The sequence below is a fragment of the Petaurus breviceps genome, unplaced genomic scaffold (genome assembly GCF_028583685.1).
Source record: "Petaurus breviceps papuanus isolate PSGF00001 unplaced genomic scaffold, PetGlider_PUasm1.0 37, whole genome shotgun sequence".
Classification (NCBI taxonomy): Eukaryota; Metazoa; Chordata; class Mammalia; order Diprotodontia; family Petauridae; genus Petaurus; species Petaurus breviceps.
This window is the reverse complement of record NW_027186296.1, coordinates 33,769,806-33,783,652: the sequence shown is the minus strand read 5'-3', so window position 1 is coordinate 33,783,652 and position 13,847 is coordinate 33,769,806. Positions and strand designations below refer to the sequence as shown.

The window sequence follows — 13,847 nt, the reverse complement described above, 5'->3', positions numbered from 1 at the left end:
AACCCAGCCCTCGGGTTCGCACTTGTCATCCATGAGTCTCACTGTCCTCTTCTGTGAAATGAGGGGGTTGAACCAAATGGCCTCTGAGGACCTCTTCAGCTCTGTGTCTTTGATTCTATGACTGATTATGTGCTGGGCACTATGTAAGGACCTAGAAATAAAGACAAAACACCAAACTAGTTCTTGCCCTCAAGGAGCTTACAATCTATCAGATAATCATTCCTTTCCCCATCCTAAATTCTTCAAGAACTCTAAATTTATCTGATCATAATATTCTATGATCCCACTTCTCCTTGTGCTTTACTACTCCTAAATTTGTTCTTCATCCTTCATCTTATTCTATTTCCATATCTCTTGTATGTATCTCCTCTCCACTCACATAATCAGCCCCCTCATCTGGGTCTCTTCATCTCTTGCCGAGAATATTGCAGTAACCTCCTGATAGTTCTCCCTGCTTCATGCCCCTCTTCACTCCAATCACTCCTTCCCTTAGCTACCAACATGACTTTCCTAAAGTGCAAGTCTGACCATGTTGATACCGTACTCAATAAACTCCAGTGGCTCCCTATTACCTGGAGGAGCAAATGGAAATTCCTCTGTTTGGCATTCAAAGCTTTTCATAACCCAACCCCTTCCTATCTTTCTAATCTTCTTGTGCAGTACTCTCCTCCATGGACTCCACAATCCAGCCATATTTGCCTACGTGCCATTCAAATACTATGCTCCATCTCCAGGCCTTTGTACTTCCTCTCCCCCATGCCTGGAATGCTCTTGCTCCTCACCTTCCCTTCTTGGAATTTTTGGTTTCCTTCAAGTCTCAGCTGAAGTCCCTCCTTTTGTAGAAGGCCTTTCCCGTTCCCATCACCTGCTGGAATGGCCTCCTCCATTTTTTATGTATCATTTATACGTATACATATGCACATACATATACATATGCATATCAAATCTCACCCATTAGAATGTATGTCTGTGTAGATAGACAGACAGACAGACAGACAGACAGACAGACAGACAGATAGATAGATAGATAGATAGATAGATAAATAGATAGATAGATAAATAGAATATCACCCATTAGAATGTAAAGTTCTTAAGGGCAGGGACCATTTCATTGTTATCTTTGTTTTTCCAGAATCTGGCATAGTGCCTGGAACATAGCAGGTGCCTAATCAGTGCTTACTGATTGATTGTAGGGTCAATTCAGGGAAGACTAGTACCTCTGGGGTGAGGGATGCCGAGCCCTTTTCAGGGCTGCTCATCCATCTTTGGTGTCTACCTGATGCCCCCAACTCTCACCTGTGACTCTAAGAAGCTATAGCAAGGGCAGGGGCCTCACCTAGGCAAACCATTCCTGTAGACAGGCTAAGCCAGGCTGAGGGCAAGCAAGGGTAAGTTAGGATGGTGTCTACACCAAGCATGTGAAGACTTCCCCTGGTAGAATGGGTGGTTGAGAACAATTTGTCCCCAGGGCCACGAAGGCAGCTGAAGCGGGCATTGTGGAGCACTTAGAGCTTGGTCAGGCACTGAGGATGCCAAGGGCATCCACTGCATCCTGGGTCACCAGTCATCTTGACTCTGTGTTGTCACCGAACTGACGACTAGAAGAAAGAGTGAGGCCAACAACTTTGTGCATCTCTGCCTCACTTTAAATCCAGTTTATGCATGCATAAAAAGATATCACCCATACCATTTTACCATTTTTACCTATCTCAAAGTGAAGAAGCAGCAGGTGCAGATACACTGGGAGCTGTAGTCACAATGCTACACACAGACAGCCCAGGCCATAGGGTCGTCTTCTCACTGGAAACAGCGGTGGGATTTGGCAGCCCCCTGTGGGTCTGAGCAGCCTTTTAAGGACCTTACTGCTTACTTCCTGGTGTGAGGAAGGGTCTAGAAAAGGTGCTCTAAAAATTGCCTGCTTACCCAACCCTAGCCTGTTCACTGTGGCAAGTGGAGATCCCACCCTGAGGTTAAACACACACACACAAAATACACAAAATTCTGCAAAGAATTGTCATAACTCAAAAGAAATGTGAGATGCACAAGTTTAGAGACTCCACCCCAAATGTTCACATGGACTATTTTGTGCCTGACCTGTGGTAGAGCTTTCCAAGTTTGTATTGGTCTGATCACCATAGTGGGACACACTGTAACTTGATGCTAACATAGTAATGTCATTTTGATTCTTTAGGAGAATGAAGCACAACCACCCTCACCACCACTGGTTGATTGAATGAGAGAGGTCCCAAAGGGGAATGGAATGGAATGCCCCAGGAGATCGTGAGCTCCCCATTTCTAGGGCTGGAGTGGAGGCAAGATGACTTCTTGTTGTTGATGAAGACAGTACAGCATAATGGAAACAATACTAGACCTGTAGTGATGTGGTTTGTACCTTTAATTTTTCTCACTGTAAAATGAGAATAATACCACTTACACTTCTCTTCCTATGAGTGTTGTAAGGAACAGGGGCAGCTAAGTGTCTCTGTGAATAGAGAACCAGCCCTTGAGTGAGGAGGCCCTGAGTTCAAATTTGGCCTCAGATGCTTACTAGCTGTGTGACCTTGGGCAAGTCACTTAACCCTAATTGTCTCCAAAACAAAAGGAATACACATTATAATTTTTAAGATACTATATAAATGAATAGATTTCAAGCAATAACATTTAACAAATGCCTACTAGGTACCAGCTACTATGTTAGGAACTGAGGACATAAAGACAAAAAAAGAAAGATCTTGCCCTCAAGAAGTATGGTCCACTGGGGGAGAACACAGACACATATATGCAAAACACATACAATGTAATCCAAAAAGGAGTGGGAGGGAGTAAGCAATTCATCAGCAGCTGGGACAGGGAACGGGCCTTATGCATGGGGGGAAGGGGGCATCTGAGCTAACTTTGGAAAGAATCCCAAGATTCCTGTTCTGTTACAGGTTAGGCTGGAAAAGAGGCTCTTGGTATGGCCATCATGGAACCCCAAGGGGCGCATGGATAGATATCAAGGGTCTGTGAGCATGGATGGGAAAAAATAACACTTTTATTTTCACAAACCTCTCACTAAAATTTAGTATTCCCTTCAATTATTTAAAAACAATTCTGATTTAAAAACATAATGCTTCACCAGATTGTCAAAGGGGTCTATCACACACACACACACACATACACACACACACACACACACACAGCTTAAGAATCACTAAGTTAATGTCTTTGGCCTTCAATTTGATCATCTGTAAAATGTGAATGGGGCAGCTAGGTAGCTCAGTGAATAGAGCACCAGCCCTGGAGTCAGAAGAACCTGAGTTCAAATTCGGCCTCAGACACTTAACACAAAACTAGCTGTGTGACCTTGGGCAAGTCACTTAACCCCAATTACCCTGCCTTCCCCCTCCAAAAAAGCAAAAAAAAAAATGAAATGTGAATAATAACCTCTACCCTACCTACCTCTTATGGGTATTGTCAGGATCATATAAAATAAATGATGTGAGAGTATGTTGAAAGTATATAAAGTGCTATCCATATGTAAGGTCTTATAATGTAGTGTTGATAGTAACTTTTTAAAAAACTATTTCTGCAGATAGCATTTCCTGAGCTAGCCTTATGTGCAGAAAACTTGCAGTAGATAGATATATCAGAGGAATGCAAAGAGAGGCACTATGGTGATATGGAATGGTCCCTACTCTTGGAGCTGTAGGACTTGAACTAGAATCTGATTGTGTGACATTGGCAAGTCACATAACTTCTCTGGGTCTCTGTTTCTGAAACTATAAAATGGGAATAATAATACCTGCACTCTGTCTCACAGAGCAGTTATGAGTCTTGTAGAAACGTGAGCTCTAATTATTATATAAAGGAAGAGGGGTGGATAGAAATCCTGTTTTTGCCTTCAAGGGGCTTAAGATACTCAGATAATATTAGCAAGGATGTACCTGGTGGTGGATAGACCTAGTGGTGGTGAGTGCTTAGAGTCAGGGGTCTGGAGTCATGAAAGCTCATCTTTCCAAGTTCAAATCCAGCTTCAGATACTTCCCAGCTATGTGGCCCTGGGAAAGTCACTTAACCTTGTTGGCCTCAGTTTCCTCATCTGCAAAATGAGCTAGAGAAGAAAATGGAAAATCACTCCAGTATCTTTGCCAAGAAAACCCCAAAAAGGGTCATGAAGAGTAAGACATGACTGAATATAGAATTCTGGGCTTTGAGAAGCACTTTACAAATATTGCCCTATTCTGTCTTCACACAAGAAAATGACATGATAAAATTATATCCACTATTATGGGAAATAAGGTGTGGATCCAGAAGAAGGGAATGCCTCTCCATACCCCTCTTCCTCAGGCTCCAAACAAACGCTGGTCATTGTGGCCATGAGAGCCTGGGCATTCTCCCCATGCACATCCCTCTGCGGGCTGGTGCATCTCCACCCAATGTCCCAAAGCAAGCCCATCATCTCACCCCCTAAACCTCTTCCCAACTTGCCCATTTTTCCTTATTATAGACCATTCTCTAGGCTCCAAACCTCCAGCTCCCTGACTCTGGCTTCTCCCCCAGCCCCTCAATCCAGTCAGTGACCAAGTACTCCCAATTCTACCTCCTCATTGTCTCCCAAATGAATCTCTTGCTTTGCACGAAAAATGCCAGTCTCCTAGTCCAGAGGTGGGGAATCTGTGGCCTTCTAGGTCCTTGGGTGCAACCCTTTGACTGAGTCCAAGTTTATCAGAACAAATGTTTTTATTAAGGGGATTTGTCTGTGAAGTTTGGATTCAGTGAAAGGGCCACACTTAAGGACTTAGAGGGCCACATGTGGCCTTGGGCCTTGACACTGCAAGTTCCCCCTCTGTACCTAGTCCTTCATCACTTTTCCCCTGGACCATCGTGATCCTCTCCCAGGTAGTCTCCCTAACCACTCTCTTCCCTTTCAAATCCATCTAATTTTGGTTCCTGCAACTGCTGGTGCACACCCTCACAAACTACCTTATATTGAACAACTTTATACTTATTCTGTATGTATAAAGAGAAAGAAGTCACACGGCATATTGGATAGAGAGCTTGAAAAAAACAATCTAGCTTTGGGACAGCTAGATGGCACGGTGGATAGTAGCCCTGGTGGCAAGAAGACCCGAGTTCAAATTCCATCTTAGGCACTTACAAGCTGTGTGACCCTGGGCAAATCATTTAACCCTGATTGTCTCAAAAAAAGACCTAGGTTCAAGTCTGGCCTATGACACATACTGCTATGCAATTCTGGGCAAGCCACTGAACCTCTCAGCTCTCCAGGCAAGTCTCTGAGACTACAAGTCACAGAGAAAGGGCTAACCTGCATTGGTAGAGGGAGTTTCCTCACATGGGAGTTCCCTATACTAGGGAAATCACAGGTCCAATCCTTCACCTTATATACCCTTCTATATTTGTTGCCCTCCCTATTAGGATCTAAGATTTTCTTGAAGGGAGATTGTTTCATTCCTTATCCTTGTAGCCCCAGCACCTGGCACACAGTAGGCCACACTTAAATATTTGATCAGCAGATCCTACCACAGCTGCTAAAATAGTTCTTGCCATGTTGCCCCCTCTGCTTAAAGCCTTTCAGAAGCTCCCTTCTGCAGGGAAGACAAACTGCAAATTGCTTCTCCTAGATTTTTATCCTCCGAACTTGGGTCCCAACTGGCCCATTTTTTCATGTTATTCCCCATTAAGAGCTCTTTGTTCCAAACTGGACCGAGGGCTGGCTGATCCCTGGGCCTCCTAACTGCACCAGCCATCCTCTGTGCACTCTCACAGGCATCCCCATATTTAGCATATACACGTTGATATTCTTCTCATCCTTCAAGTCCAGCTCAGCTGGCCCTTCCTCTATGAAGCCTCCCTGATCTCTCAGTTAAAAGGGATCTCTATCATCAGATCTGATTCTCCAGAGCACTTTTGTTTAATCGGCCAGGGGAAACTGCTGGCCTGATACTATTCACCAATACAAAAAGGCACCAGAAAGGTCCACGCTCCCCCCACAGGGATTTGCATTGGGTAGACTGTAGAGCAAAGACTTTTTCATTTTGTAATCATTGTATTACTAGTGTCTGACATATAATGGATGCTTAATAAATGATTCTGTATTCATTGACTCAGGGCATCTAAGTGGCTCAGGGGATAGAGTGCTGGGCCTAGAGTCAGGAAGACTCATCTTCCTGAGTTAAAATACAGCCTCACCCTGGGCAAGTCATTTCACCCTGTTTGCCTCAGTTTCCTCATCTGTCAAATGAGCTGGAGAAGGAAATGGCACACCATTCCAGTATCTTTGCCAAGAAAACCCCAAATGGGGTCACGAAGAGTCAAACAACTAAAATGACTGAACAGCTAATTGACTCTACACTAGTGATGCTTTCAGGAAATACCAACCTCTCTATGGTTCTCAGAGAGCTGCTACCTCTGTCTTTCATCTTGTAATTAATTGTTTGTGCCCATCTTATTAGGTAAGAGGTGTGGTTTAACCCTTGACTTGAGCTCTCCCTCTACCCCCCTCCCCGAGGAAATTCTACCTTCCTCCTTTTATCTTATATTTGACAGACCCTAATCACAAGTACATGGCCACTGAAATCAATGACAGAAGGCTGGTTTAGCTCAGCATAGCCTTACTTATCCTCATGGACGCAAAAGGAATAATAAAATCAAAGTATATTAAAACAACCATCACCTGGGCTACTTCACCTATGGCTCTTCTCAGACCGAGGCAGCCATAACCAGTCTGTAGGCACGCATACTCCAGACCAGGAGTTTCTGGACAGAGGAGTTCCTGGACCACCACTTCCTGACAGTCAATGTTCCCAGTTCTAGCATTAGCAACCATTCCTCCCATCCCCCACCTGCTTTTCCACTCCTCTCCTCCTACAAGGTTCATGAGGGAACACAAGGAAATGGGATCAGCTCTCGATTCCACGGTTTTCCCAACTGCGATTCTGTTGGTGGCAAAAACCAGACAACCCAACAGAAACCTTCTGATTCTTCCCGTGACTGTTTCTCAGCATGGCTGGATCATCTGCTGAGTTGCTTAAGTTTCTAATCAATAGCTGAAGTTTGTTCTTCATTAATGGAACAGTGGGGAGGAATCAAGGGCAGGCCAGAGAGATTCCTTCAGTCTCCATTGGCATCTTCCCTTTCCTTTGTTTCTCCTCCGGTGATTATTTTGCACCAATCTCTGGCATCTCACACCATCTCTGTTCTAGGCTGATCTTTGGCCCTTTTCATTTGGTTTCATTTTTATGAGTTGGGTCAACCCTAAAGACAGCAACAGTTTGTCAAGTGGAACATAGATATGTCCATGAGAATATCTCCTTTGCCCTTATCCCAGTCTACCTTACATCAGACTCATTGCATGTATGTTGTATGTCCCTCTGCCATTAGATTTTAAGTTTCTTGGGAACAAGGATTAATTTTTTCTTCTTTGTATTATCAGTATCTAATACAGTGTCCTACAGAGTAGATACTTATTAAGTGTTTCTAAATTTTATTTCTCTATGGCTTTGCCCAAGCTATTTCCCATGCCTGGGATTGACATTTCCCTTTTTCCTTACCCAAATCCTGCCCGTCCTTTAAGGTCCAGCTTGGGTCCCACCTCCTACAGGAAATGTTCCCTGATCACTTACAGATCTCTCCCTTTTCTGAATTCCAATAATGTAATCACAAACTTTAGCACTTGACTCTATCCTGTCCTATATTGTTCTGTTTCCTATGTTTTGGTCTCATTTCCCCCTATGAACTCTAACTAAACTCCTTGACAGCAGGGGCCATATTTTATACATCGTTTTGTGCCCCATATCGCCTACTGAAAAGTGGGACATGTAGGGGCACTCAGTGAAGACTGGCTGATTGATAATTTATGGCCCAACATTGGCTTCTGTTCATAATCAAGTCATTTTTCAGTCATATGTAACTCTTTGTGACCCCATTTGGGGTTTTCTCAGCAAAGATGCTGGAGTGGTTTGCCATTTGCTTCTCTAGCTCATTTGACAGAAGAGGAAACTGAGGTAAACAGGGTTAAGTGACTTGCCCAGGGTCACATAACCAGCAAGTGTCTGAGGTCAGATTTGAACTCAGGAAGATGAGTCTTCCTGACCCCAGGCCCAGCACTCTGTGCACTATGCTGCCACCTAGCTGTCCTCTCTCTTTAAGCCTCCTTTAACTTTGTAGGGAGCCTGCCTAGGAGTCTAGAAGTTCAAGTCCTCCTCTGACATATGCTGTCAGTAACCCTGGGCAACAACACATTTAACTGTCAATGCCCCAGCCACAACCAACCTTCTGTGAGTTGCCAAACAGGTACCTATATGCTTTAGTGACAGCAGCTTCCTCCAAAGAAATTCTCTAAATTAAAGAAATCACAAGTCCAAATATAAATAGAGAGATAGATAAATGGATGAATGAATGAATAAATGCATGAAATCTTTGAATTTTCACCACGAGCATAAAAACAGGCTTGCAACTGGGAGCTGGCGAGTGTTGCTGTTTCCAGGTGGAGCACTGAGAGTCCCTGTTTATCTTAGCCATCATGAAATAGAGCTGAGATTTTTTTTTGGGGGGGGTGGGGGTTAGATTCCTAAGCAGTCTGTATTGTAGCTTGAACTGGGTGGGGAAGATGGAATTGTGTTTAGATTTATCTCCTGGTGAAGGTTTGGTGGGAACATTATGCCTTCTAAAGTCATTCATCACAATCATCATTAAAACATATCATGATGACAATTGCATTTTCTCTTTCAAAGCTATTATCTTGTCTGAACTTTAGCACACCCCAGTGAGATGGGCAGGGCAGTAATTCATTTTTATCCTCATCCTGCTAAAGAGAAGTTTGAATATTGTAGAAGGGAGGTGACATGCTGAAGGCTACTCAGTGATTAGTGGCAGAGCTGAGATTAGAACTCAGGTCTTTGGATATCCAGTCCATTTTATTAAGCAACTATCCAAACTGGATTCTTTATGAGGCAATTCACCACAGTCCCTGTCCCTAGCTCTTTAAGATCTAAGAGGTCACATTGGCCTGAATAAATATATAAGTATACAAAGTCACAAGACAATACTAGCAAATAAAAATCCAATAGATAAGATCTATAGGATCCATAGGATAAAGGGATTTTAGAGATGAAAGAAATCTTAGATGTCATCTGGTCTACCTTCTTTGTTTTAAAAATAGTAAAACTGATGGACAGGGAGTGACTTGTCCTGTGGTTACACCGGTAGCAACTTCAACTCTGCACATAGTGCCTTGGGCAAGTCACATTTTTTCTCTGGGTCTCTCTCTTTTTTTTTTTCATTTGTAAAAAGAGGACGTTGGACTCTAAAGTCTTTAAATCTAGGACCTTATGTTCCTAAGTGTCATCTGATCTGCATATTGCATGGAAGTGGACATGAAGATCTTTTCCTGTCCCCTGCCTTACAGATAAGGAAACTGAGGCTCAGAAAAGTGGACTTGCCCAAGGTTAAGAGAAGAGACAAGACTGGACTTGCCACTACACATACCAAGGCAAAGAGGTGGGTAAAGAAGGTCTCCAGAGAACTAACCAGGAGGAAAAGTGAGATTGAGAAAATCAGTGTCTGTTTTCTGAGCAGCCTAGTAATTAAGAGGGCAGGGTTAGAAGGTTTCATCCTTGATGGTGGGATAAAAATCATTTTATAGGAGCTAGATTCTGGTGGTTGTTTCTTTGACTTATAATTTTTATCAACTTATTTTCACTAATTTTAGTAGTTACTGAGGGGGAGGAAAAAGGTATGAAGTCAATCCACCTTTATCTTTGAGGCAAGAGACTCCCATCAGGGAAGGATCCCAAATCTCTCTGCTGGTGAGGGTAGGTAACCAAGGGGGTCCCTCCACACACCACCAAGAGTGACCTCCGATCCCTGGACATTTCTTCCTTTAACAAAACTTGAAAGTTTTCCTTTCCAGAATCCTGGGAATTCTCTAGGGATAAAATTGGGACAAGTAGCCTTTTGAACACCAGACTGCCAGGACCTGAGACTAGGAGGGCCACTTCTAGGGCATGGGTCCTAGTAAGAAGAGATTTCATTTGGCTTTCCCAAAATCCTTGTCCTCTCCAAGGAGCTGGTGGATCAGACTGAGTGCTGGTAATCCTGATTCTTCTCTTATGTTCCAGGCTCCAGAAGCTCCAGGAATGGGAAACCCTGGTATAGCTGAATGGGGTAAGATAAAAGAAGATGTACTTTTGCCTTTCCTTTTTTTTAAAAGGCACACTTCTGGGGCACCTTCCACCCCCAGATCTGGTTTATTTACAACTTTTTCCACACTAAGACTTCAGTTTTCCTGCTGGAGAATAGAAGATAAGGCAACCTTACCAAACCCCACAGGCAAGACATTGCTGCTTCCCTGTCCTGCATTTGGGCTCTACCCTTCCTCACCCTATTACCATATTATTCAGATTAAAGGCCATAATTTCCTTATGGCTTCTATAAATGGAGGAGGGAACTCAAAAGGGGAAGTGGCCTTATAATAAAGAACAGAACTATATGGATACTTGTAGGATGTTCTAAGATCTAGAACAAGAATTCTTTTTTTTTTTCAAAGCAATTGGGGTTAAGTAACTTGCCCAAGGTTACACGCCAGTTATTTTGTGTGGGTGTTAAGTATGAGAGGCCAGAACCGATCCTGGGTCCTCCCAACTCCAGGCCTGCACTCTTACTCACTGTGCCACCTAGCCGCCCCATGGAATTCTTTTTTTTTTTTTTTAACTTTTTGGAGGGCAATTGGGGTTAAGTGACTTGCTCAAGCTTACACGGCTAGTTTTTGTGTTGTATCTGAGGCCAAATTTGAAGTCAGGTCCTCCTGACTCCAGGGAATTGCTCTATTCACTGCACCACCTAGCCACCCCTAGAACAGGATTTCTTAACCACAATTTAGAGGTTCATGGAAACCTTTAGCAGTCTGATGAAGCCTAAGGACCCCTTCTCAGATTAATATTTTTAAATAAAGCCTGTGGGATTATAAAGGAAATGAATTATATTAAAAATACAGTTACCAACACATTTTAAGAAGAATTTTTAAAAAACCCAAATCTTGGGGACTCTCAGTTAGAAAGCCATGATCTCATCACACTGGGAAGATGACTTCTACAGAGGATTTATGGGCATACTGGGAGAAGACACACTCAGGATGGATCCCTTGCAAACTCTGCTATTGGAAGGAATACTTACATGAGATCATGAATCCAACAGTGGAGAAAGTGCTGGTCCTGAAGTCAGAAAGACTAGAGTTCAAATTTGACTTCAGTTACTTACTACCTAAGTGACCCTGGGCAAGTCATTAACCCCCTTTACCTCAGTTTCCTCCTCTGTAAAATGAGCTGGAGAAGGAAATGGCAAACCACTCCAGTATCTTTGCCAAGAAAACTCCATGGGAGGTTGGTCCACGAGGTCACAAAGAGTGGATATAGCTAAACAACAACAAATGTTTATATTCTCCACTTGTTTTAGGGTTTGGGAGATGGCCTGTATTTGGAGCAATGGGCACTCACCCTATGAGCCACATCCTGTAGTTCAAATTTCAGTTTGTTCTCAGTTTAAATCTGAAAGAAACCTCCAAGACCATCTCATTCAATGCTCTTTTAAATACAAACAAAACTATTTTTTAAATTATTACTTTTTTAAAAAACCACTAGGTAACTTTGCCAAGAAAACCCCAAACGGGGTCACAAAAGTCGGGAACAACTGAAAAAGCAGCGGAACAACAAAGTTAAAGGAAGAGACGTGTAAAGTAATGCTGGTAGAGTTGGAGTAATTTGAACCCAGGACGCCTCATTCCTGGGTCAGTACACTTTTCACTGTACCACACCTCAATCAGAGCACGCTTTTTTCTCTCCATCCCCAGGGGCGCCGGCATCTGAAAGACTCCGAAGAGCAGTAAGATGTGAGTTTAGCTGGAGGTCCTTGCTCCCCTAAGGCCGGGAGAGGCTCTGCAGGTGGGAGCCGGGGCTTGGATTCGAGTTTGGCCGACGGCCAAGGAAAAAAGGAAATCACCTTTTGGAGGGGCCTTGCCAGGATAGGGACAGTGTCCCGAAGGGTCAAGGCCAATCCCTTTTGCCTCCTCCACTCCCAGCCGAGGTGCGGCCTCGGAAAAAAGGGAGAGCTGGACCTTCCCGCTTCCCTGGCCTGCCCGCCCCGGCTCAGCTCCTCCCTCGGCTGGCGGGGGGCGGAGACGGACCCGGCTCTGGCAGCCCGGCCGGGCTGGGCCAGGTGCCGCAGTCTGTCCAGGAGAGGGGAAGTCAGGCTGTGTCGGTAGTCGTCGGGGATCGGGGGAGGGGTGTGGACGCCTTAGCAGCCCCAGCCTCTGGCCCATCGCTCTGCTTCCCACCCCAACGCCCCGCGGAGCCCAGGTAAGGGAGCAGCGGCAGGGACGCCCCCCTCTGCTCCTGGCCCCCATCGTGCTGGGCTGCGGCTCTCCTGCCTGCACTCGGCTCCGAGGACTCCCCCTCTCTTTCCCCCCTCTATAGCTTTCTGGGCCTTGGTTTCCTCCCCTGTCATAAAGCGTCGGTGTATGCATTCGATCTCTAAGATCTTTCCTACTCGCCCGGCGCTCCCCGCCTCACTATCCCTCTGGCCCGGCCAGGCGTGTCCCTTCCCCTGACTCCTAGCTGCCACCACCTGTGCCCCCTCACCCTCTCCACGCGCCTCCGATGCCTCTGCTGCGCCCTGAACTCCGAGCCTTGCGCCCCGTTCTGGTCGCACGTACTCTTGGAGCCTGCGAACTCTAGCTGCAAGACTTTCCAAGAAACTTACCTAAGCCATCTAAGTTGTCAGGACCCCACTTTTACACTTTACATACCCTTCTCTCTGTCCCTACTCGCGGAGCCCTACAAACGCTACAGAGTGGAGCTCTCGGGAGTCCACAGCCCCCAGTCCTGAAGGAGGAGGTAAAGGACCGGAAGAAGTGTCACTGGCTTTCTTTGAATTAGTTTTATTTATCTCTACCCTCCCACCCCCGCCGACGCCACCCCCATTGCCCCTAGCGCTACCCTCATTGCAGCTAGCCTTGTATCCTTGAGAGGTGACCGAGACAGCGATGTTCTTGTGTTTTTCGTCTGCCTCCATTCAGTTCAGATATCCATTAAGAGTCTGATTGTACAAGACTGATAAAGATTTCCCTAGGAATCTGACTAGGGAGCCACTAAACACTGGAGAGGAGGGAATCTTGGCCTCAAAGGGAACCAGTACTCTTTGGAATCTTGGTCCAGAGACAAATTGAAGTTTCATTGGGTTACCCACGGGTTTGTGATTCTTTGAGAAAAGGGACATTATAAGGGTTCAGATAAGATTCCATTGATAATAGCTGACTATAGCTATTTATGCTTAAATACATTGATCAGAACAACAGCCTTGTCAGGTAGGTAGTGCAAATATTAAGGTTCCATTTTGCAGATAAAGAAATTGGGATCCAAAAAAGTCAAGTTTCTTGCACAAGGTCATACAACCAGTAAGTAACCAAGTTATATTAAATGGATTGAATAGCTTTCCTATCCAGGCTGGGGCAGGGAATAGGGACAGAGACTGCACCGGTGATTTCCCTGATATAGGGAAGGAAACCTGCCAAAGTAATGGCAATCTCTCCACAATTTACACAGTTTTACATTTCCTAGACCACTGAGAGAAATGACTTGGCCAGCGTCACAGCCAGTATGTGCAAGAGTCTGGACTTAGACTAGGTCTTTCTGGTCTTAAGGTTGCTCTCCGTCTTCTATACTTCAGATTAAACTGGGGAGGAACGGGGAAAACTTGATCAAAGAAATGGCTCTAAGCCACAGAAAGGCGAAGGAAAGAGGAGCCAGAACCTGTAGCGAAGATTCTTGAGTCTTAGATGCAAGTTTTCCAGA

General features: G+C 44.7%; 1 protein-coding gene across 6 annotated transcripts in view; it reads left to right on the top strand.

Annotated features, from left to right (window-relative positions):
* The first annotated feature begins 12,213 nt into the window (after nt 1-12,213).
* LOC138169071 (kinesin-like protein KIF23) overlaps nt 12,214-13,847 on the top strand; it is a 146,890-nt gene continuing 145,256 nt past the window's right edge. For 3 of the 6 annotated variants that reach the window (XM_069098205.1, XM_069098202.1, XM_069098204.1), the window contains exon 1: nt 12,214-12,353. The gene's annotated coding sequence lies outside the window, so the exon portion shown is untranslated. The remainder of the gene's footprint in view (nt 12,354-13,847) is intronic. The other 3 variants (XM_069098206.1, XM_069098201.1, XM_069098203.1) reach the window with 2 other exon arrangements.